General features: G+C 47.7%; 1 pseudogene; it reads left to right on the forward strand.

The window, feature by feature from the left end:
• LOC126524777 (U2 spliceosomal RNA) lies at positions 1–182 on the forward strand (annotated as a pseudogene).
• The last annotated feature ends 23,957 nt before the right edge of the window (positions 183–24,139 follow it).

The raw sequence follows: 24,139 nt of genomic DNA on the forward strand, positions 1-24,139 counted from the left end.
ACATGGCCGACGTGGATCAAACTGTAGTATCTGTTCTTCTCAGCCTAATATCTGATAGGGGTTGTATTTGGACCTAAAATATTAAACTTATTTTTGCAAATTGCCGGAATACTTCAAGTCTGCTTCACCTCCGTCACATGTGGGCCTGGTATTGCACTGTCTTCGGGATATGTACACGTATGGGGAGGAATTCCCAACCTTGCACAGCTCTTGCTGCAACGTATTTTTCGTATAAACCAAGCCATATGAAGCTTCGCTATAAAAATTCACCGACGATTACGATAATCACTAATACCGTATTTTAGCTCAGCTGTATACGTGCTATCATTTGGCCATAGATTGACTGGCGCGGAAAATCTGACTCGCGTGGCACGTTGCAGATGGACCGAAGTGTCGCGCAGATACCTACCTAATTGGGAACTGGCGAGAGGCAGCGCGTAGGTCACGTGTGTGTGGAATTCAAAGCAGCCGTCGCACACAAACATCCGCTCTTGCCGCGCTGTGTTTCCATGTTGACGCGCGCTACCCTAGCGCCATCTCGTAGCCGTCGTTGCCACAGAGCCCGTTTTTGCGCGGCATTATGGCTGTCGCTCCACGCTTTCGCAATACCCCTTCCTTCGCTTTCCTCCTCGTGCTCTATTAACTATCGCTGTCTTTGACCGCCCACTGCACTATGCGATCGCTCTTTCTTCCTTCGCTGTGCTCGTTCGCTCGAAGCTCGAAGCAATGGCTCCAGCCGCTTATCAAGCACCTGCTCACGAGCATTTGGCGACAATATCCATCATTCAAGCTGTCATCCGTCAAGAGTTTGCGAATATGGGTATTTCAGAAGCCACCTGTCAAGCACCTCAGCCCATGTGCGCTTCCCGTCGTCACACTGAGCACCCCACCACCACCATTCGTGCTACTGCCGCTTCCACTACCCGCTTCACACCACGCCACCGAAACCCATCTGAGAGGAGGACACCAGACGATCAACCAATCTGTTTTTCTTGCACTCGCGTCGAAATTTCACGCCACTGCCGCAATCGTCGGTATTACCAACCAAGCTTCCCTGGCGACCACAGCCAGGATCGTGGCCCGTCTTCTAGGATATCTCTTCTCGACGAGCACCTTCTGGCCAGTGAACCTCACCGTCTACTTCACGCTCTACACCAACGTACGCCGATATTGCCACCCCAGGACACTGGTATAGCTGATCGTCCTCACATCGGAGTCGCCAGTCGCGCTCACCTCAACGCCGTCGCACTCCCTCCCACGCTTACTCGGGCCACCACCCGGGAATCTTGCCAGTGCAGTTCCCGGAGCTGAGGCTGCACTGACGACAAGGACCGGAAAACCTTTATTGAAGCCTACTTGAAGGTGAAACTTGCTTGGTGTTCTTGTCGGCGGCGTGAACGTTACTGCTCTCATTGGTAGTGGCGCCCACACATCTGTCATGAGTTTACGCTCCGACGCCGCCTACGAAAAGTGCTGACACCTGCCGTCTCCCCTACAGCGCGAGTAGGTAAAGGCACCCAAACAGCAGTTCTTCGTATGTTCACTGCCCGCGTTACTGTTGCCTGCCACCAGACTTCAGTTCTTTTCGCAGTTCTCGACGCTTGCCAACGTCATGCTATTCTTGGTATTGACTTCTTGACCGCCTACTCTGCCCTCATAGATTGTTCTACTGGCATTTTGCGGCTCGAACCGCCATTGTGCCCTGATGACGCCGAATCATGTTACACTCATCTAAGTTCAGTGGAGTTTCTACTACTACCTGCACAGGCTGCCACTCACGTCTTCCTGTCCCCGTTTCCCCCTGTCCCTGATAGTGACTATTTGGTCGTTCCTCTCACAGATCTGATCCCCTCGCGCAACATGACACTTCCTCACACAATAGTGGTTGTTGCTAAGAGAACTCTACTTCCAGTCCTCAACTTTTTGACTCCGACTCATATTCTTCTTCAAGGATTCTCACTAGGCGACCTATCACCGCTGGAAAATGTAGAGTTTCCGTATTCGCTGCTGACGATGAGACGGTGGCCGAACCTGTGATACTGTTGCCAACAAAGGCACTTCTGCACAAAATTTTATCCGCGACCTCTTACCTTCCCAAAGTGAAGCGCTCCGTACTGTCCTATTTCTTACCTTGATGTTTTTTATGTTCAAAACAGTGCACTAGGGCGTACACATGTCGTGGCCCACCGCATCGGCGCTTGTGACGCCAGCCGCCTTCACAAGCACCCTTACCGATTGTCTCACTTTGAGCGCCAGGTCATCCAAAAGGAGGTAGAGAAAATGCTTGACAAAGATGCGACAGAGCCTTCCTCTAGCCCTTGAATATCCCCTGTGGTGCTTGTGAAAAAGGAGGACAGTAGCTGGCAGTTTTGCATCGATTATCGCCATCTCAATACGGTAACGAAGAAGGATGTGTATCCCCCCTCCCCTAGAATTGATGATGCGCTCGACTGCCTTCATGGTGCCAGATATTTCTCATCGCTAGGTCCGCGCTCTGAATACTTGCAAATTGCTGTCGAAGGCCGTGACTGCGAGAAGACTGCTTTCATCACACCCGATGGCCCTTACATATTTAGGGTCATGCCTCTAGGGTTGTATAACGCACCTGCAACATTCGAACGCATGATGGACACTCCTCTTCGCGGTCTTAAGGATTCGACCTGTCTTTGTTACCTGGACGACGTCATCGTTCTATCGCCCAGCTTTGAAAGCTACCTCCCTCGTCTGTCTGCCATTCTCGACAAAGTTGGATTTGCGAAGAGCACCACAATTTCTGGATAGATGAAATAGCCCTCTATCAGTTCTAGAGAGAACTAAAGATGCATTTTATTTCAAGAACCATAATGTAGGCACCCTATGCGAAAGTAATTCACGGAGGGAGTATTTTTATAGCGCGAAATGCGTAATCAAAATCACTTGGTCTGAAGGAATGTAAAATTCAATCGAATAAAAAATGCCATTCGCAAAACTAAGCTCCCTGTATTTATCTCATTGCCAGTAGGGGTGAATCATCTGTAAACGCGATGTACCGTACTTCTTGTCGAGCTGTACACGCTTGCAATATAAATCAACAACCATTTTTTTGCCCAAAGTAGTAAACTTGTTCTTTTCTAAAAAAGAAAGGAAACTATTTGTTAACATGTTCCAAGATTTATGATTAACTGTACTCACTAAGATGAGATATGAGCTTGTAGCGGGCAACATAATAGTATATACTCTTCATATACGTATATTTGAATGTAATAAAGTAATATTTGGGTCGTACGCATCAACCAGCAACGCCAAGCTTTTACAGCAAATAGCCATAAATGCCGCGCACAATACATGTAGCGAATCGCAACGTGGTTTTTGTTTTATGGAGTACGAGCTCAAGAGAGAATTAACATCTCGCTTTTCGCAAGGAAATGAAGGAGAGCAATGGATTAGCTTGATTATGTTGTTCTCAAGTTGTGCTCCTCACAAGCGACTACTACATAAGGCTTGAGCAGGAAAAATATAGGAAATTCTGGCAGGTGCAGTGACCTAGCACTTGTTTTCTTGCAAAATACGGCCGCTGCACTTGATGCTGTATTTTATTCTGCTATGTGACACGTGTTGGTATTTGTCGTTGTACTTGCCAAAATGTGTTCTTTGCTCCTGACACAGAAGAATTTTGTCAGCCGTCTTTCAACGAGTAGACTTCGTCAGTTGTGTACAAATACTCATCATTCACTTGTGCAACACGTGTCACTTTCATTCGCATCCTATTTGCTTGAAGCGCGTGTGTATGTTTGGCTCATTGTCTCTTAGGATAATTTTAGCAAACGGCATCTGATCGGCGTCAAGTCTGCCTTGTTTCTTCTGCAAAATGTTTCTTCAACTGGAGCGTCGGGCAGCATCGAATTAACAGTATCACTCATTAGCCGAAGATTCGGCAGCGGAATCTGCGCGATACGCTCAATTAAATGCTCCTCAAGGTGGTGCTCGCACGAAGAAAATGCGCGTGAAACACTTTCTGTGCATGGTGACGGGCAAGCTGACGTTTTATGCGAAGCATATTACTAGAGCTCAACCCAGCTCCTCAGGCGCGGCGGTGTCGCCTTCAATACCACGTGACACCGTGACGTCACGACAGAGGAGAAACGGGGCTCCAACTCGCGCCGTCGCTCGCGGCGTCGCGGCGGTATATAAGCAGCTGCGCTTTTTCTAGGTGGCTTTGGCTCAACTCTTGCAAGATGGGCTGGGTGGGAATCGAACCAGGGTCTCCGGAGTGTGAGACGGAGACGCTACCACTGAGCCACGAGTACGATGCTTCGAAGCGGTACAAAAGCGCCTCTAGTGAATGCGGTGTTGCCTTAGAAACGAGCTGTTTCTAAGGCTCAGGCGTGCGTCGCTTGCTCAGGCGCACATTTCGTTGCCGCGCCGAACGCTGCGTTGCTCGACGCTCACCGCGTCCAATGCGGGGCGCGTAGTCGCTGCGCCGTAGGCCATTGTCTTACACCCCTTGGCGGGTCGACGGGAACGCTGTCGCGTTCCACTCTTGAATGCGAAGCAGAGTAACGCATGAGTTGTTTCTTCTACTAGCCGAACCAAATATAGCCAAGCAACAGCAGTTCGCCAGGCTAAACAGTGGTTCAACAACTAAAATAAAGGCTAGTATGCTTCGCATCCTGGGCTTAACCTTAGCTAAGCCACAGCCATTTTTTTTGAAAAGTTCTATACCTCATTGCACCAAAATCGGTATATCTTAGCCCGTGGCTTGCATGTTTGTAGCCGAACTTCCGATTCGACGCAAAAGAAGTGGTGTTCCTCCGACAACATTTCTTCTCTGGATGTTTCTCTAATTCACACGTCACTTCTTAAACTTTGATGTAAATTACAGAACTCTAGGAACTATCGTGACTACCGGCGCAGCACAGCATGCCGTCAGCACGTAAACAGACGACATAGATGACTGCTATGGGAAAAAAACTCATTGTTATAACAAGCATCAGACCGTTTGCACTCTCTGAACATATTTTAATCATTTTCTTTGGGATTTTACTCTGAAGACCAGTTAGAATAACTACGACAGGGGGCGCAATAACAACAGACTCAGTAGCAGACTGCGCACGCTTCGTGAAAGGCCTGTTACGGCAGCTGCACTCCTGCTGCCGTGACGTGGCGAAGCACTGAGCTACGACGGTCGGCACAACTACCCATCAAGCCCCCGAAGCCTCCTCAAACACCATGCACGATATTCCACGTGAAAGAAGCCATGCATGAAAGTACCCCCTCACAATGAATACAGAGGTGTACAACATACACACGCAACATATACAAGCGCACGTGATCACGGCTGTCAGAGCCCATTTTCCCCGGAAGTAGAGTAAATGCACCATTGTGTTGCGCAAAGCATTAGCAGAGCTGCTACAAGGCTATGTCGTATATTGAAAGCAGATTTAATAACTGCTCGTGTGACCATAAAGTGCCTACAATCGTTCGTATATGTCATTACGCCCATTTCAAACATTGGCGATTGCGTCGATTGCATTTTGTGAAAGAAGTAGTTCGTGTAGATGGCGCTGACCTGAACGGGCTGTAGACACTTACAGCACTGCCTTGTCAGGCGACATCGGGCTGTAAGAACCAGCATCGTATTCACTTATTTTAATAGGTCCGCATTCTGTGATTGAATGATTTATTTGGATGTCACGGGCGCATCCGACGATAGCGCGGACTTAGAGCGCCACACGATGGCGTTCACGAGGGCTGACCTGTGCCTCCTAAAGAAAGGCTCGGACACCGGTTGCTGTGAGTCGTGAGTCACTCCAACAGCGGGGTAGTTCTGGACGTTGTCCGTTAAGCCGCAGTTGATGGGCAACCACTAACTATCACAATGTTGTGGGCCAGACTGCTTGACCCTGTGATCGTATATGCTGTCGATGTTTTGAAAGCAAGGACATTTTGCTTGAAGAAAGTGCGAGGAGAAAAAGCTGCCCGAGAGTCTGCAAAGGTGAAGCATCGATTTTCTGGCTGGCTCATAATGTCAGTGATAACAGCTCTCTGTCTACATTGGTCGTAGTACAAGTTGAATCAATGGATTTCTCTAACATACGTGTTTTAGCAGATCAACTCTAGGGGTTTATGGTGGAAGAATCGGACCTAATTCTGATTTGTAGGTATGAACGTGGTGCCGACGTTCAGATGACAGTGAGATGTGCCTACGCGGGAAGTACCTTAACGTTAGCAGCAGGGTGTCTTTGTATTCTATACCTTTATTGTCGCATTAATCCTACAAGAACACTTCCATGGTGGCAAAAGACGCGCTAAGACGACCCGAATTTGAGGAAGGAGGTCGTCCAAGGTGCAAATACAACGAGATGCACGGCATGATTAAGTACTCGAGCGACATGTCGAGTAGTAGCTCTTGCATTAGAGGAATTAAAAGGCATCCGGTGTCGATCAACGCACGTTAAGTTGGATTGCTTCTGTAAAGTCACTGTCAGATGCCCAATGCATTGACTTACGAGCCTTCTAAGATTTTCGTACTTGGTTGCGAGGGGATCTCTAGGGCGGGCTAAGGGCTGGGAATGCTTTTTCGGAAAGCGCTAGATTTAGGCGCAGTAGACACTCAGGACATTGCCTGTTTTCCCTCCAGCAAAGCCTGCAAAATATTTTTTTCTATCGAGCTTTCCTTTCGAGTGTTTTAGGTGTGGCGTTCAAGTCTAGAGCCTGTCAGCAGAAGCTCCGTAAAAATTGTTGCTTGTCGCAAAAGATACGAGTTTCACTGCAGCGTTTGGCGCATCCTATGCAGCATCACGCCTCATAGAATCAATCTCAGGGCACTTCCCTGGCGACATTTCAAACCCGCGAAGCGTGAGACGCTATTTATCGTGTTAGTGGCACTCTTTAAGCAGAACGCACATGTTATGGCTTGAGGACCAGGTAAAACTGTCATTCCCAAAAAGCAAATATCCACTGCATTCGGAGTGGACGTCTCCAGGATAATGAGGGAGTTTAGGTTAGGCAGGGCTTACAGTATTGCCCTGGAAGCCAGCGTGCATGACTGGGCGCCGTGGTATTTCGGTCGAGGTTGGATAAGGAAGTTCAGCTGTTACAAGGTACTCAGATATCCACTTGTACACGTGAAAACCTGTGCCTGCGGATATCGAAGCCCTAAAAAGAGGTTTATGTTCCGCACTATCAAAAGGAGCAGAGCAAGACAGGGAAAGGGTGCGAAGGTTAAAGAGTGTTAGACAAGCTGGCCATTGTGTGCTGGCGTAACGGTGCGGGTGGAAGTATAGACTATATAGATTAAGAGACAAGACGAAGTGAACTCGCAAAGACAGAAACAGAAATAAGCATAATCTCGATACAGGGAACGGAAAGTCTCGCAGACTTTCTTAGTTCACATATCCTTAAGAAGCGCAACAAAAAGCCCAACGCCTTAAGAGCTAAGGATGATCTGGACCAGTGTCCGAATAACCTCGCGTCCGACAGGGGACACTTGTCTACCTATTGCGAGAAATGCTTTAAACAAGGATTGAGCTTTTCTTCATATATTTTCACGAGACTGGGTTCAATGAGACAAAAACGACGTTGGCCACTGGGAGCAAGAAAACGACTATTGAAAAGATTGTCTTTCCGCCTTGTAGAGAGTGTCGCAGCCCGCTGTAAATAGCTGGTAAATTTCTGTTAGTTTATTTCTTTACCAGTGTCATTTCGGTGGAGGTGCTGAGTACTGCGCAAGATGAAACTTCGCAGTGAACGCGTCGTGGCAAGTTCCACCAAGTCAACAGACGGACACACTGCGTCAACCGCAACACCTGCGCTCACGCCGGTGATCTTGATCCAACCCTGCGACTCTGACTCATTTCGCGGCACTGGCATTTCGCGGCAGCCCACAGTGTGACTCACCAATGTCGCGTTCTATGTCAACGTGTCGGCGGACGTCTGGTTTGACACTCACAAAACAGAAATGACTAGCTGGGGTCTATACAAGGAGAAGCTTGATCACTGATTTGAAAAACCAATTAGCCGCCAGCGGGCCGCTTCGCAAGATCTCTCTCGTCGCGCTCAATCTCTCTCGCAGTCGCACGTGTAATACATATTATCGCCCTTTGCCACCGAGTTCATGCCAATATGACCGAGGCGGACAAAGTAAGACATGTATTGAAGACATTGCTTATGATGCTATCAACTCGATGGTCTTTAATCACTGCTCAACCGTTAAAGACAAGGAATTCAGGCGCCTTTAAGAACTTAATAGTCGTCGCATCGCCCAAAAATTAATGCGGCTTCCCAACACTTCCGCTACATCGTCCTGCACGGATGTTCAGATACCAAACCAGCAAAACACAACCGACAGCCGTGTCCGCATCGTGTGACGTGAAATTGGGGCGGTGTCACCAACTTCATATTTCAGCGCCCTTCCGGTGATTCCTTACCAAAAGTTTATTTAATTCAAGCCGTCGTTAGGGAAAAGCTGACTAACGTAGGAATCCACCCGTAGGCTCCCTTCATCACTCTCGGCTCAGATCTGTTCTTCCCTGCAACCGCCATCATAATCCATCGCAGTAGAAAACCCAGGAAGACACGCCCTTTTGTTTTCATTGTCATAGCGCTATACGCAATTTCCGTCGCTGCCAATATCGCCCACCTTCTAGCGCTCGCAAATTTTTTTTCACATTCGCTGCGACGACTACAGACCCCTGCAGTTTTCCGTTCGCAACAGCTCACCCTCCCAGACGCTCCTGCGCCAACCCTAAGCTCCAGTCGTTCACCTTTCTCGCGCAATTGTGGCATGCAGTTACCTCTGCCCCACCGGTACTCGACGCCGCACCTCTCTAGACGCTCTTCCAAGATAAACTGAATATTGTAACTCCTGGAGGCGACGCTGTCTTCGGCGCCCGACCTGCAAATTCTCTTTTAACCTTTCCGACGCCCGATAACCTACTTGACGCGGAAGTGGATGGCATACTACTTACTGCCCTTATTGACAGCGATGGACATATCTGTATCACGACCCTCTTCATCTCTCTCTCTCTCTTTGTATAATGAGCTGTGATCTCAGTGAATGGCTAAACAAAGTGCTAACACCTCGCGAGTCCCGCGTTGTGCGTGTCGCAGACGTGTTGTTGACAAGGGAACACCCTTGGCCAAAGAGAGCTTATTCTGGACTGGGTCGGTAACGTCAGGTGGACGCAGGAAATCAAGTTCAAGGAGACTGGCCGAAAAGTAAGTTACAGCGGAGTGGTGAGACAAGAAATCAAGCCGAAAGATTTCGTCATGAGGGCGCTGGAAAAGAACATGTAACAAAATGAAAGTCTGACGACCATTGAGACATGTGCGGTGAAATATTCACCACCCTAGCATCTCAGACGCAGAACCGAGTCCCATGCATTACAGCTATGGCTGCGGGGAAACATTTACGATTCTAATTTGAGAACGCCTTTGCTACAGCGCGCCTAGAAAAGTAACTCTCAAGTGCACTATAACAAATATTTCTATATGTCAATACATATATATACGTTCAGACTATGCGTCCCCATTTGCTTTCCATCAAGTAGCGCACAAAAGTTGCGGATGCAGTTGCGGTCGTTCGTACATTCAGATATTTGCGGTTCAGAAAATTCTTATTGACGACTTGTGCACAATGCGCCTAAGGGCGACGTTATCTGCATGTTTTCTAATTCAGCAAAGTAGTGGGATGTGATTGTAACGATTGAGACCTTTCCGATACTTTCCTAGTTTTATTATATAGGAAGCATTCATGCAATTGCGCTATTTAAAATCATATGATGCATAGCTTCGGTGAGGTTCAGTGAAATGATAAACTGCCAAACTTTCTCATCGTTGCAGATCCGCGGGAATACGCCACTGCTATGCGGATAGCCACAAACATCATGCTGGCTTGCAAGGACGATATCATCAGGATGAACATAAAACCTTCAAGATTAAACGTAAGTTATTTAGGAGGCATATTTATACGTTAGCAGCTTGAAAGTTAACGTCTAGGTAGGACGTATTTGTGGCTGGGAATGATATCCAAGTGTGATACCTTCGGAAGATTAACCGAAATAGAAAAGTAGAGTGCAGAACAGGCAAGGGCTCCGCGAACCAGTCCATTTGACCAGCCTGTTCTCGTTTTTTTATTATTCACGTTTCACGCATATTTGCCTGACGCTTCAATAGGATTTGGATTTTCTGCATATCTTACAGGCCCAGGTTGTGTCTTAACGTATTTAAATGAGCGTGACAAGTGATTGAATTTTAACGAAGGTCCCCAGCGCAACAGCTGGATGTAGTAGCATTTAGGCTTTAAACACGGACATCGAACAAGCCAAAAACAATCTTACAACCCTTATTTTCTCCTCAAATCTTAATTCGAAATGAAGCCGCCTAATACAAATCATGAATTCCCTTTTCGAGCACTAAGCCGTGTATCAGCAGTGGTATATATTCATGAGCCTTTATTTTGTTCTGTAGAGATAGCTATTTGGCCAACCGTGGCCCAGCGCTAAGCCGCTGATGCAGCATGTCTTACCGCCTCAGAGAGACCACGTAGGCGCCGGCGCTATTGGTTTCGAAGTGCAAATGCGCATACGGTTGCCAACGGTCCCAAACTTAGTGGGACAGTCACAACATTTGAGCAAATGTCAAGTGTCCAGAATTCGATTAGTCGGGATGGCTAATCTCCCGAGTCTTACTTATCATTGTGATCTTAACTACGGGGAAACTCCAGGTGAATTCGCGTGGTCGTCATCGGCGTCTTCGTCACCGTGATACTCCATGCAAAAGCCCAAGTGCGATAACATCAGGGCCTGCGCGCCGTATGTCGTGGGTGCGAGTGTAAGCATGCGAGGGTGAGCCGGGTAGCAAGTAGGCCCAATTTCGCATGCACCAAGAAGCAAGGTGGGGACAAAGCGCGCCAAATTCCTTCGCGCGTAAGGCATCAGGGGACGTTCTACTCCAGCGGCGGCTAAACTGCTTAAGGGTGGCCAAAGTGACTAAGTTTCTGTACCAGAAAAGCGTTGACACAAAATGGAGGAGTTGGTCGAGAAATTAAGCAACAAAGTACAGAGTAATTGAAAGTGCAATCAGATAAGCAGGAATCATCAAAAAGTGAGTGAGAGAGACAGCGAACTCCATGCATACAGCGGAAACAAATTGTCGATGAAAATTTTCAAGAACTGGAAGAAAAACATCAGAAGAGAAAATCTGTACGATAGCACAAAAGGCAGTGCTTTTTATAATTGAGGCTCGCGGTGGTTGCCTCGGGACAATAATATAGCAGAGGAACTATACCTAACGAGTTGAGGCATGTGTAGGCTGCAGAAAAAATCTGGAGGCCACTCAGCGCATCCTAATGGAATGCGAAGGCATTCACACAGTGAGAACAGCAGGCATCCTACACCTCCCAGAAGGGTTTGAATTTACAGCGGACGGAGTCATCAACCGGTCAGAACTCGAAATAAGCAAGACCTTTGGAGTATTGGTGCAAAAAAAAGAGAGAATGTATTGAGACGATCGAATCCGTTACATGCATAGGTAGCGGTACAAGGTATGTAGATAGTTTGGAGGAAGTGAAAAATAATATATAAATATTTATGCAAAACATTAGAAGGATAGCATGCATTGCATAGTTAACTACCTGAAGCAGGCTAGGCTGCTGTTTGTAGCTGCCCCGTTTTATAGGTGATGCCACTAAGTAAATATAATAATAATCATGGATGGTGTAAGGCGCGGCTGAATGCGACCTTGCCCGGGCCTTTCTTGAAAGCGTTTTGCGGTGGGGTTAGCCTAGTGGACGAGCGCTGATGGTTTCGTGTGCTCTATATTCAGCCGCATAGTTCACCTTCAAGCGAAAGGCAACACGACGGGCTGCTCTCTTGCTGCTGCTGTCATTCTTCCTCACTTCTCTGATTTGGCAGCAAGCGGCCGCGGTCATCGAGTAAGATGTGTACATGTTTTTCGTCCTTAAATTCATTCATTTCATTCACTTATTTATCCAAAGTTCTTTGTACAGGGTGAATTTGCTGGTCAATCTAAGCACGCAGTGCTTGTAAGATGACCAGGCAGTTGGTGAAACAACATATTAAATTCATATTACCACAATTAATACATTCTCTCGCGTATATACACTGAACACCGTCCAGTGCATGAAACAAAAAAAAATAACAAGCATTTTGAGTTCCTGTTTTTTCATTACACAATGTTGTCAAGGAAAACATCAAAGTCAAAACAAAGTCAAAACATCAAAGCGATACATAAGTACACCAGTCACTTACAGGACTACAACTCAATTCTTCAAACTGTTGAATTCAAAATTATACACAGGTATCGAAGCAAGAACATAAACAAAAGTTGAAAATAAAGCCGGTAAACAATTCCATATGAGTCAACTGGCTTTGCCTACTAAGTGTTTATTGAACTTGCACACCATTTTCTGATCGCTTTATTCATGTTTTGTTTCGTGTTTACTGTACATAATTCATCACTCAATTGATTAAATACTTCAGGGACATAGTAGTTCCGGGTTCTTTTTCCATAGTGAGTGTAGACACGTGGTTTCACCTACCTGTCGGTTTGTCGCAAAGACACGTTCTTTTTACGGCAACCCTGAATTCTTTGCTGAAGTAGTGGTTCTTCAAAACTCCATAATTATATAGTGCCTTGTTATATTTTTGCCTTGTACCTGCGCTATCTAACGCTGTACCGTAGGTACAGCGTTAGATAGCGCTGACTATTTTACAAATTACACGATTAATTTCTTTGTTTTTTGTTTTCAGAGCAAGTGCCGTATAATGTAATGCCAAACATAAGTAAAGATTCAGCTAGCGCCTTAAATACAGTAAGCTTTACTTTAAATGGAGCTCTGCCTCGAAGGTGATACATCATGGCAGCAATTGATCTTAGCTTTTTACATATGTGTTTAACGTGACTATTCCAATTAAGACATTGATCGAAATGTACACCTGAATACCTTACAGTTGATTCGAGTGGCAAAGGTAGGCAACGGCATGAATTACAGTCTGACGAATGCAAAAAAAATCCTCCTATTAATTGTGATAGCTTTGTGGGGATTCCTAAAACAAATTAGCTTTGTTTTTCCTTTTTTTATGAAAATATAATTTTCCTGAAACCAATCACATAATTTAACAATATCACTCTGTATTTGTTGGAACCCTGTATCAATGTTGGCAATATCTATAGTAATCGCAGTGTCGTCCGCATACTGGAAAATTTTAGAATGCAATGGTAGAAGGCTGAGGTCTGTAACATAAATGTTAAAAAGCAGGGGTCCTAACGTACTACCCTGAGGTGCTCGATAGTTTAGTGGCTCCAAACTGCTATATGTTTCTCCTAACCTAACACACTTAAATCTGTCAGCAAGATAACATGAAAAAAACTTAATGAGGTGTCCCCGAAAGCCCATATATTGCAACTTTTTTATCATAATATTATGGTCTATGGTATCGAAAGCTTTTGTTAGATCTAACATTAAAGCCAGGACCACTCGGTTATTTTCTATCGAACTGTTGATGTAATCGCAAAGCTCATCTAACAAGGAAGCTCTATTTTTATTCTCTGTGAAGCCAAATTGCGCATTATTGTTACAAATGAAACGGTAAATCAAAGTTTATAAGTTTATCCGGCCCATAAAACAACAATCCTGATTTCGTACAGCTGTCTAGCAATTTACTATAGCATTCTATTCTTCATCTTTCGGCTGAAACTACGAGTTTTTTCGACTGGATACCAATAAAATGATCAGATTTATTTTTCATATTGCCCGAGAGCTCGTTTGCAGCTGCTTTTCTTGTGCGCTTTGTCGCATTGTAATCAACATAAAAGCGGTTTTGTTTTTATCGCGGTTGTAGTTTTCTTGTAGACCCGAAGTGCCCACAGTACCTCTCTCCGTGTGGGTAGCCGTTTAGGCAACTATACAGCACTTGTAAATAAGGACGCGGTAGGCCGGAAAAAAAATTGCTCACCTTTCTTGAACGTGAATAGTGGTGTCTCGTGGCATTGTCAGCGTAGGTCGTCGTTAGGTACTTCCCCCTGTGCAGCCAGGAATCAAACCTGCGACTTCGAGCTTAGCGCTTTAGCATATGCTGTAGCATAGCCAGGTTATGACACAGCGCAAGCGATTCGCAGATTTAGCGCGTAGCGGTTCCGCTGGACGCATCCGCGGCCCACGTTAGGGACGGTGATAGCGCGCCGAAATCCAGGCACGGTGAGAGCGACGCCTTCGGGTCTTTTTTGTCACTAATTTCGCTTTCGCCGAAGCTCCAAAAGTGAAATAACAGCTCGCGTAGCTCTCTCCAGAGCTTGGTTATGATACCCTATCGTTCGGCTAGATGATGCTTGCAGAAGACTGGCTTCTTACTGCTCGAATGCATTAGCCACCTGAATTTAATAACTGAGTAGTAAACTACCCCAACTCCGTTTAGTACTAAAGTATCTGCAATAATTACGGTTATTTAGAAGCTACCAATTACTGCAACGCATGGGTAAAGATATACTTATTGCCAATATATATTCGTATAATGAAAAGCTTTCCTGACGCTAAGAAAAATTGAAGGCCATTTAAGCAGTTTTGATGATTTCTGAATGTGAAAGCATTAAGGTCCAATTGAACGCCATGAGCCGTCCTTTGAGTTATGAATTCCTCGCGGGCAAGCAAGCGCCTTCAGATGATTGGCCAATGGCAAAAGGGGGCTGCACTTCTATCCATGGCGTCACGCTACCTTGCCGACCGTCTTAGGATCGAATGTCGGGCGGCCATATGCGAAGTAAGGACTTTGACGTTACCTTTTCTTCATGCCGGGCTTGACAAGGGAAATATAGGGGGAAGTGCCATGGCGGGGAGGGGGTCGTGAAACAGAGGCACAGGCCTGCTATCTCGCAGGCGTTGGCTTGCTGCATTGTGATTTGGCCTTACAGAGGCACAGTTCGAGCATATGCAGGAGCTTGCGCTCAGAGGGAACGCGCGGATAACACAAGCTTCCAAGAGTGAGAGCGAGGGTGACGTGACGTCATGGCGATGTCCTCTCCCCTCGCACAGTGGCTGGCGCAATAGCGTTTCAGCAGGTGCACCCTTTCGTCCGCTCTGCTTCGTTGAGACGCGCGCGCTATGTGGCGTCGCAAGAAATGGCAATTTAGGTGCCGCTTTTCGCTTGTCCAGACGTCATACGCCAAAATTCTTGCCGAATGAACCTTTCGATGCTTTCTCATCAAAAGAAGAAACAAGAGAGGGAGCGCCCGTATGACGACATACACGCTAAGTTTTTAGGTGTAAAAGCAAAAAGGGCACCACTGCCACTGCGTTCCTATGGGAGCGAATGCAGAACAACATGCGTGCCATCTATTCAGTGTAGCCTAGGAAAAGGCACGTGTCCAAACTAATTCAAATTCCACAAGTAAGAGGCTTCTCATTTCCCCTGCGTTGCTTTCGGACCTAGAAATTCCATAATAAATGCGCATTGGTCGTGCTTTTTAGAGAAGGTCGAAATGTACTGTCGCTTCGTGCAGTACCTGCCACCACTATGAAACATTGTCACTGTGCCACTTTATTTCTTCCGCAGGACCTGGACCAAGTGTGCCTATTAATCAGAGTTTGTTTCGCTTATGGCAGCTACACAAACGACGTGAGTAAGCCTCGTCGGCGATAGACATATGCGAAGTGCTGTACTTCCAAATGACCAATTCGCTGCTTCCAATTTCAGACAGTTCACAATTTCAAACAATCTTTCGTGCGCTGCGCTGACAAGATACTTCACGCGGCTGAGCTCCTGAATTCGGTGAGCATCTAAAACGAGCATCCTGCGTTTTCCGGGGCGGAATCTTATAACAGTTCAGAAAGCGAACGGTTAACTTGGTTTTAAAATTTTTCACAATTGTGGCTGCGCCACCGGCTGTTACAGACCGCGGGGTGCCACCGCAAATATGAACACTTGATGCATCTGTGAATCACGTACAAAGCGAACCCGTCATTGGCTGTGCGCTGAATCGATGAAGACGTAGGTCGCTTTGGGTTCGGTTGCTGTTGCAATGCGACAATGACCGTGCTCACCATAAGCGTGGCGCGCGGCAATTTATACATAACCGCGCCCCCATGCTTACATCTTCATTGCGATCAAGGAACCCGTACGGGGCCCTAAACGTCTGTTCTTTATTTTTATTTTTTTATTTTAGCCTTGGCGACCGCACGTTCTTTGGTACCAGACATGGAGTGGCGCCTAGCAAAGGCATGAGTGCCGAGAGCCAGTAGGGCTATACTAATCCAGGTACAACGAAATGAGGAAGACCCACTAAGCTCCAACAAAAGAGAGTCTCTCACCAGAACAGGAATCGCCTTTACTGGTGCAGTATTAGGCCATTCACTCCCCGATGACTCAATCAATCAACCAATGGCCCTCAGTCCCCAGCATCTGTGGAGCCCCTGACCAAGGCGGTGGCCAGACCGGTAAGGCAGTAGAGGGTGCTATGAATTTCTCGACCAGGACAGGCCGCTAATAGAAACAGACTCTAGCAGCATTTAACACCTGAACTCCCCTCAAGTGAAGCTAACTTACCCGCATTCTATGGGGAGCTATCAGGTCTTGTTTGGGACATCTTTCGCTTTAGTGAGGTTAAAAGAACTGGTGAGGCTTATAGAGGGCTCACAAAAGGCCTGATGCTCTGCTATGGAGGACTTTCAGATGAGAAGCTGTACGGAGTGGGATTCCTAATCAATAAGAACATAGGGGGCTCCATTGAGGAATTCAACAGCATAGGGGAGGGTAGCAGTATGGTATGGTAAAACATTATTCTGGTCCGTTGAAACGCACGTCAGCACGTAGCGCGCCGATCCAACGTTGGTGCAGAAAGGATCTCTGCTGCGTCGTGCGCAGCAATCCTAAAGAAACTTAATAAGAAATGTAGATTGAAGGTACTAAAGCCTACGCTCCAACCTCTAGTCATGATGATGATGAAATAGATCAGTTTTTTTGAAGCTGTTTAATTAGCGATGAGACAAATGCAAACACAGTATACTGCAGTAATGGGCAACTGCAATGCACAAGGGGGGGGGGAAGGCAGGCTGGTGAACAAGTCTATTCGGCAACTACGCCGTCATTGTAGGAACGCTAGAGAAGAGATGCCGGTAGAATTTGCGGAAAGGAACAATCTGCAAATATTGAATACCTTCTTCAGGACGTGTAGCAGCAAAGAGGACTTGGAAAAGCCCTAATGTTGAAAAAAGAAATAAAATAAATTTCGTAATATTTTGCGGATCCGAGCATAGTGCTAGATGTAGGAGTGTTCGGTAGGGTAAAGGACAGTATCATAGGTTTATGAGGTCTAGGATTCAGCACCATTTGAAGAGAAAAAGTGTAAAATAGGTCAGTAAGAAGCCGACTAACCTACACGCATTGAGCATAAAAGCTGACCAAATCAGGCCGGTACTTACAAATAAACGTGCAGCGATGAAGCAGAGAAATGAAGATGACATAGGGGTTATGAATTAAACCGTAACTAGGCTGCCTTCAGAAGGAGCAGTTGAATGAAAGGTAAGGCACCAAAGCAGCAGATGGTAAGCTCTCCCTGGTAACAAAGAAAGTACTAAAGGAATGAAAGTGTGCAATGCAAAAGATCAGAAAGAACTCCCGGAACTGTGAAATCTAATCAAGGAGAAAATAGCAGATATTAGAAACTATAACTTGAGAAAGACTCAAGAAGCAGTAAAATATAGGCACCATGAAATCAGTGAAAAGAAAACATGGCAGAGGACAAAGTAGGGTATATGCAATGAAAAATGAGCAAGGTAATATCATCAGCAATCTCCAAGATATAGCAAAAGAAGTGGAAGAATTCTACACTGACCTATACAGGACCCAGAGCAGACACAATACCTCCATTCGACGTAGTAATAAACAGGTTACAGAGGCTCCTTTTATATCTAGCGATGGAATCAGAAGGACCTTGCAAGGCACGAAACTGGGAAAAGTGATAGAATATGAAATAACGGTCGATTTAATCAAAGATAGAGGAGACATAATGCTTCAAAAACTGGCGGCCCTTTATATTGTTACGTGTAGCTGTAGCCCAATGCTACAGCTACATTTATTCGGAGGAAGCTAACGGAAGGCCACAATGGCGACGCTATATTAGGCGGGTCCACGTCGCCTTCCTCCTCTCCAGTGCAGCCACACTGTGGTGGCTGTTTCGTAGCATCACCCCCGGCAGTAGAAGCACCGTCCGGGTGCTTAATCTACACATCCGCGGTGAAAGGTGTATGGTATGGCTTTAGTCTCGCCACGTGAACGAAGTCACTTGCAGCCGACGATCACGCTGAGGGGTTGGCGGGGACGACTTTATACGGTAGGGGCCAGTGCAGCGCTGCAGCAGCTTTTCAGAAAGGCCCACACGTCGAATGGGTGACCAGAGAAGCGCCAGAGAACCCGGAGTAAAGTGCACGTCGCGATGGTAGCAATCATAGAGGCGTCTATGATGCTCCTGTGAGGCCTCGAGACGGGTCCGGGCGAGCTGGCGCGCGTGGTCGGCGTGTGCGATCGCGTCGCGGGCGTATTCAGTGGCTGAACTCGTGGCCGAGGGCAACAAAGTGTCTAAGGGCAACGCGGGTTCTCGGCCATATAGGAGGTAGAATGGTGAATGGCCGGCGGTGTCGTGACGCGATGAATTATACGCGAACGTCACATATGGTAAGTGAAGGTCCCAGTCGTGGTGGTCGGTCGCAACGTACTTCGAAAGCACGTCGGTGCTGGTCCGGTTGAGGCGCTCCTTGAGGCCGTTGGTCTGTGGTTGGTAGGACGTGCTGAAGTTGTGCTTTGTCGAGCAGGAGCGGAGGATGTCCTTGACGACTGCCGACAGAAAGCAGCAGCCACGGTCAGTGAGTTATTGGCGCGGAGCACCGTGCACTAAAAAGGTGTCATAGAGCAGAAAGTCAGCAACGTCAGTAGCACAACTTGTCGGAAGCGCTCAGGTGATTGTGTGCCGCGTAGCATAATCAGTAGCGACGGCTACCCATTTATTTCCGGAGCCCGAGAGAGGAAACGGTCCAAGCAGGTCTAGACCAACACGGGAAAAGGGTTCCGGTGGGATGTTGATGGGCTGGAGACATCCAGCTGGAGGTGTGGAGGTCTTCTTCCGGCGCTGACAGGGCTCACAAGCGGCAACGTAGCGCCGCACGGAGCGGGTGGGACCCGGCCAAAAGAATCGACGTTGTACACGGTCGTATGTGCGTGAGACGCCGAAGTGTCCAGCCAAGGGAGCGTCGTGAAGTTGCTGGAGGACAGTCGAACGCAGGTGCGATGGAATTACGAGCAGAAGGTCAAGGCCGTGTGGATCGAGATTGCGGCGGTATAATGTCCCCTCCTGAAGGAGAAACATCCGGAGAGAGGCGTCGCCAGGCGTTGACTCCAGTAAGTGTAACTGCCGGAATTGGCGCGACCTCATAATTACCGTCAGGTACAGCTGGGGAGGACAACAAGTCGACGTGTGTCACAGAGTGCGGCGGTAGGCGAATAAAATCCATGCAGCTCAAACGGCTTGGAGGCGGGTCCACAGGGTCGTCAAGAAGAGGCAAATCAAGGGGAAGTGAGCCGGTCGAACAGTCAATGAGGGCAGAATGATTGGCAAGGAAATCCAGACCGAGAATGAGTTCGTGAGGGCAATGCTCGATGACGGTGAAGAGAACGACGGTGTGTCTCTCAGCAATGGTGAGTCGGGCAGAGCACATGCCAAGAATAGCGACAGTCCCCCCGTCGGCGACTTGTACAACTCGGTTCGGGGCGGGCGTCAGAACTTTCTTGAGCCGACGGCGAAGACCAGCACTCATAATGGACACATGCACCCCGGTGTCAATCAACGCGCACACAGGAACATTGTCGACGAGAACGTCCAAAATATTCTTGTTCGTGGATAATGTGAAGCGAAGATTTCGTGCCAATGTCGTCATTGCAGCTTCACCTCCAGAAGCTGCACTGTCTTGTTTTCCGCTCGGGGGTGCGGCGAGTAGGTCGGAGAAGGAGCACGGCGTGACGAGAGCAAACGAGATTGACGACGGGAGGGAGAAGGTGAGCGGGAGTATTGGGGTCGTGTCAAAGGTGCCGCAGGGTCAGATGATGCAGCGGGCATAGAAGGGGCGAAGGAAGAGGATGCGCTAGAGGGGCGAGGGTGGTAATCAGAAGAATAGAGCGTCGGAGAAGTCCAGCGGCTGCGGCAATGGCGAGCGACATGTACAATGCGTCGGCAGTAAAAACAGATCGGCTTGTCGTCCACGGTTCACCACTCGGAGGGGTTGCGCTGTCTATAAGAGTAAGAAGAGGGCGGTGGGGATGTGCGTGGAGAGAGAGGTTCTGAGCGTACGGAACGAATATGAACAGTCTATCGACTTGAACGCTGCCAAAGAACTGGAAGAATGCCAACATTATACGAATCCTCAAAAAGGAAGACTTTAAGTAACTTAAAAATTACAGGCCTAATATCTTACCTCCAGTATTACGTAAAATATTTACCGGGATAATTTTCATTAGAAGAGCAACAGGGGACTTCAGTGAGCCAATAGAACAGCCTGGCTACAGGAAGGGATACTATACAATGGATGACATCCGTGTCATCAATCATGCAATTGAGAAATGCGCAAACTAAATCAGCCTCTCTGTATGTCTTTCATAGATTACGAAAAGGCGTTTGATTCAGTAGAGATACCAGAAGTCATAGAGGCATTACATAATTAAGGAGTAAAGGACGGTTAGGTAAATATCTTTGAAAACATCCAAGGAAATTCCACAGCTGTCTTAACTCTCCTCAAGAAGAGCAGGAAGATACCTATAAAAAGGGGTCAGACAAGGAGACACAATACCTGCAATGGTATTCACTTCGTGCTTGGAAGAATGACCCGGTGGACCCTTAGGTTCATAGAATGGGTGCCAAGAGAATGGAAGCGCTGTCGGGGACGGCAAAATACTAGGCGGGACTAGGCAGTGGCTAGTTGGAATCAGTTGATGCAGGACAGTGGCAACTGGCAATCGCAGGGAGAGGCCTTCATCGTGCAGTGCTCATAAAACAGGCCGATGATGAGGATGATCCCTTATCACGTGACGCCCCGTCAATCACATCGCAGCGATAATGGCAGCGTGGCGGCGCGTGCGTCATGTCCGAGCCGATTGTGAAGGGCCAAAAAAGGAAGAACATGGATTCATACCCTCAGTTGCGGCCGCCCTGGTAGCCCGTTCACTGTTCATTTCAGTTGCACCCACTAGTTAGGAAGTGTTGGCAGTGCATTGTGGGTGCGTGCATCTTGCAAGCTTCTTGTAGTAGTTGACGCGGTTCTGCGCTCTGCCAACTCATTTACTCTTGTATACCATCTATCGGCTGAGATTGAAAACGGATACCATCAATATATTACTTGAAGCATTGTCTAACCGCATGGCGCCGCAGGTTTATACTTTCAATCTTGCCACATAATATTTCATAGTGAAACATTTTGCTGCAGATAATATTTCGTTTATGTCTTATGCCGTATTTAGTCGATTCTAAGCACCCCCTTTTTCTTTCACGATCGCGATGCCCAAAGTGATGGGGGTGCTTAGATTCGAGAAATCTAGAATGATTCCCTCTGCCTCTTTCCGCTATGACATCACGACGATACGGGTGCGAGAAATGACACTTTATTTTGCAAATGTTCAAAAGAAAAATCGTTGCCGACAGTGAACCCACCGCTTGTGACGGATGATCAGTTACTTTCACTGCCACTCGAGTTCCTCGCACCGCTTGAACCGTCGCTCTCGGTATCCCACAGCAGGTCGTCTTCTGTTCCATCAAAGTGGTTTGGGATCGACCACTTCTTAAGATTTGACCACAACTTCCACTAGGACCCACTTCCACGCGTCCGAAATTCACTTTGCCATGCTTGATGGGGTCGCTTTCTGCAGCTTTCGCCGTACAGCCGTACAGTCCGGCTGTACAGCGTACTCGAGCAGCGGACGCCGTGCCACCTCGGGACTACGACGGCTCCGGCTCGATGACAAAGTGAGCAAGCGCGCTTGGCGGCCTTGGCCACACGCTCTTCCTAACAAATCGGGGGGGGGGGGGGTGCTTAGATTCGCATGCAAACTTTTTTCCCAGTTTTCTCGCGAAAATAGAGGGGGGTGCTTAGAATCGGGGGGGGGGGGGTGCTTAGAATCGCGAAAATACGGTATTTAACGAGGAAGAAGGAACATTCCGCAGTTTTTCGACTAATATGAGGACGCGCAATATGAGGACGCGCACTTCAGAGGTGCCATTCTCTCGTCTGTTGGCAGCGTCCTATCCTTCTTCCACCACAGGGTTAGGGGCAGCCGATTTAGTGACGAAAGCAGCCATGTGAACCATTGCCTTTCCGAACAGGTACAACATTCACTCCCAGCATCCAGATTGAGCAATCCTGAGGGTCTCTTTAGATAAACTTGGCGGCTGGCATTAAACTTTACTGAGCGCCTTGCAGCTGCAAAAACCAACATAATAATGCTTCGACCTACTTGGCACAGGTCACTGCTAGAGTTTTGACGAGAGCTGGCGAACGCTAGGGTCATTACTGATCAGCTGATCAGATTTTCGAGAATCGCGGTCTTTGCTCGCCGCTATCGTTATGACTGAGTGTTACTTGTTTTGTTTGGCCGGAAGTTCGCCCAATAGAGAGTTAAGTTTGTAACCCACAGTTTCACAGTGTCGTTTGTCATCATCACTACGCGTAACATTTGGTAGAGGTGCTTCTGCGTTCATGTATCGGATGCCCCCACAAAGCCAGGGTGCAAGCCTGAACCACGAAGACATCGTCCCCGTCACCATGGACGAGCGAGATTTTCGCAAGCTAGAATTGCTTCCGGAGCACAGACTGATACCAGAAAAGACCATGATGATCGGGGGGAAATCAGCTGCCAAGATAATGGATGCAGCATCCCCTACAGCCATCGCACTTAAGCAGTCCATGAAACTAACTACCCTCTGTGGAGCTGCGTCGGAGGACCCGCAAACATGGCTTGAGACTTTTGGAAGGATCCCAGCTTTCAAAAACTCTACCTCTGAGGATAAGTTGTGTCATGTATACAACTTTTCGGAAGACGCCACGAGGACAAGATAAAAGAAAGGGGAGTCCAGTCTTACAACATTAACCTGTTCCATGCAACTTCCTTCCGACTTTAACGACCGTTATTCAAGGAGAACGAGCGGAAGTTCTACTCTAAGCCCAAGCGCAGCTATTTAACAAGAATGTTACTATCTCTGCGGCAGTAATTAGTCGTGCTTTCCAGCACGCCATCCCGGAAATGTCCGAGGAAATTAAATGGCGCCTATTCAGATGTGGTGTGAAGCAAGAAATTTTCGCCGGAATGATAGGAAGCCCACCGTTGACAGTCGTAGAGTTTCTTTGTGAAGCCACCAACATCAAGAAAACACTCAAAATATGGAATATGCAATTCCACCGCCGCACACTCACGAAAACTCGGCAGAAGATCGATTATTGGACACGAATGACGTACGCGGGAGAATCACAGTGGTCGTGCTGGAGCAGCTTCTGAAGTTACTCATTTAATTGCAGCCCCAATTTGTTCCGATTGCCGACTGCGTTCGCGAGGAGATCCAGCAGTCGCTAGGAGGCACTGAACCACCGCAGCCTTAGGCAGAAGTTCTGAGCTACGCCGATGCCGCGCGCCGTCACAGCTCCCCTCCGCGCTCACGTCAGGTCCCGCAAAAATTGCGTCTACAGGCGCCGCGTCTACCACCCGCTTTGTTATACCTGAAGCGAAGCGGGCCACGCATACCTTGATACCCATACCTGTATGTGTGGCTACGAGGATTCGCCGTCAGTGCAACGCGCCGTTGCAAGGTGAATGACCATGTAATACCTCCGACTATGTAGCGGCAATCGAATGGAGACCAGTACGGCCTTCCCGCTCGCAGTTGCCAGGACGCGCCCTGTCGCCACACCGCCGACCATACAATGTCCCAGCCCGGGGCCTGTCCATAGGCTGAAATCCGGAAATATAAATAAAGTGACTGAGTGAGGCACAGTTGCTGTTATTTGAGATTGCATCGTCGAGAACCATCTCTATGACGCCGTAACGAAACGCCGTCATCACTCGGCGCGTCTAAGCCAAGTAGACATTGCTTTAAGAAGGCCCTATGACGCGAC

Source organism: Dermacentor andersoni, chromosome 3, assembly GCF_023375885.2.
Source record: "Dermacentor andersoni chromosome 3, qqDerAnde1_hic_scaffold, whole genome shotgun sequence".
NCBI classification, from domain to species: domain Eukaryota; kingdom Metazoa; phylum Arthropoda; class Arachnida; order Ixodida; family Ixodidae; genus Dermacentor; species Dermacentor andersoni.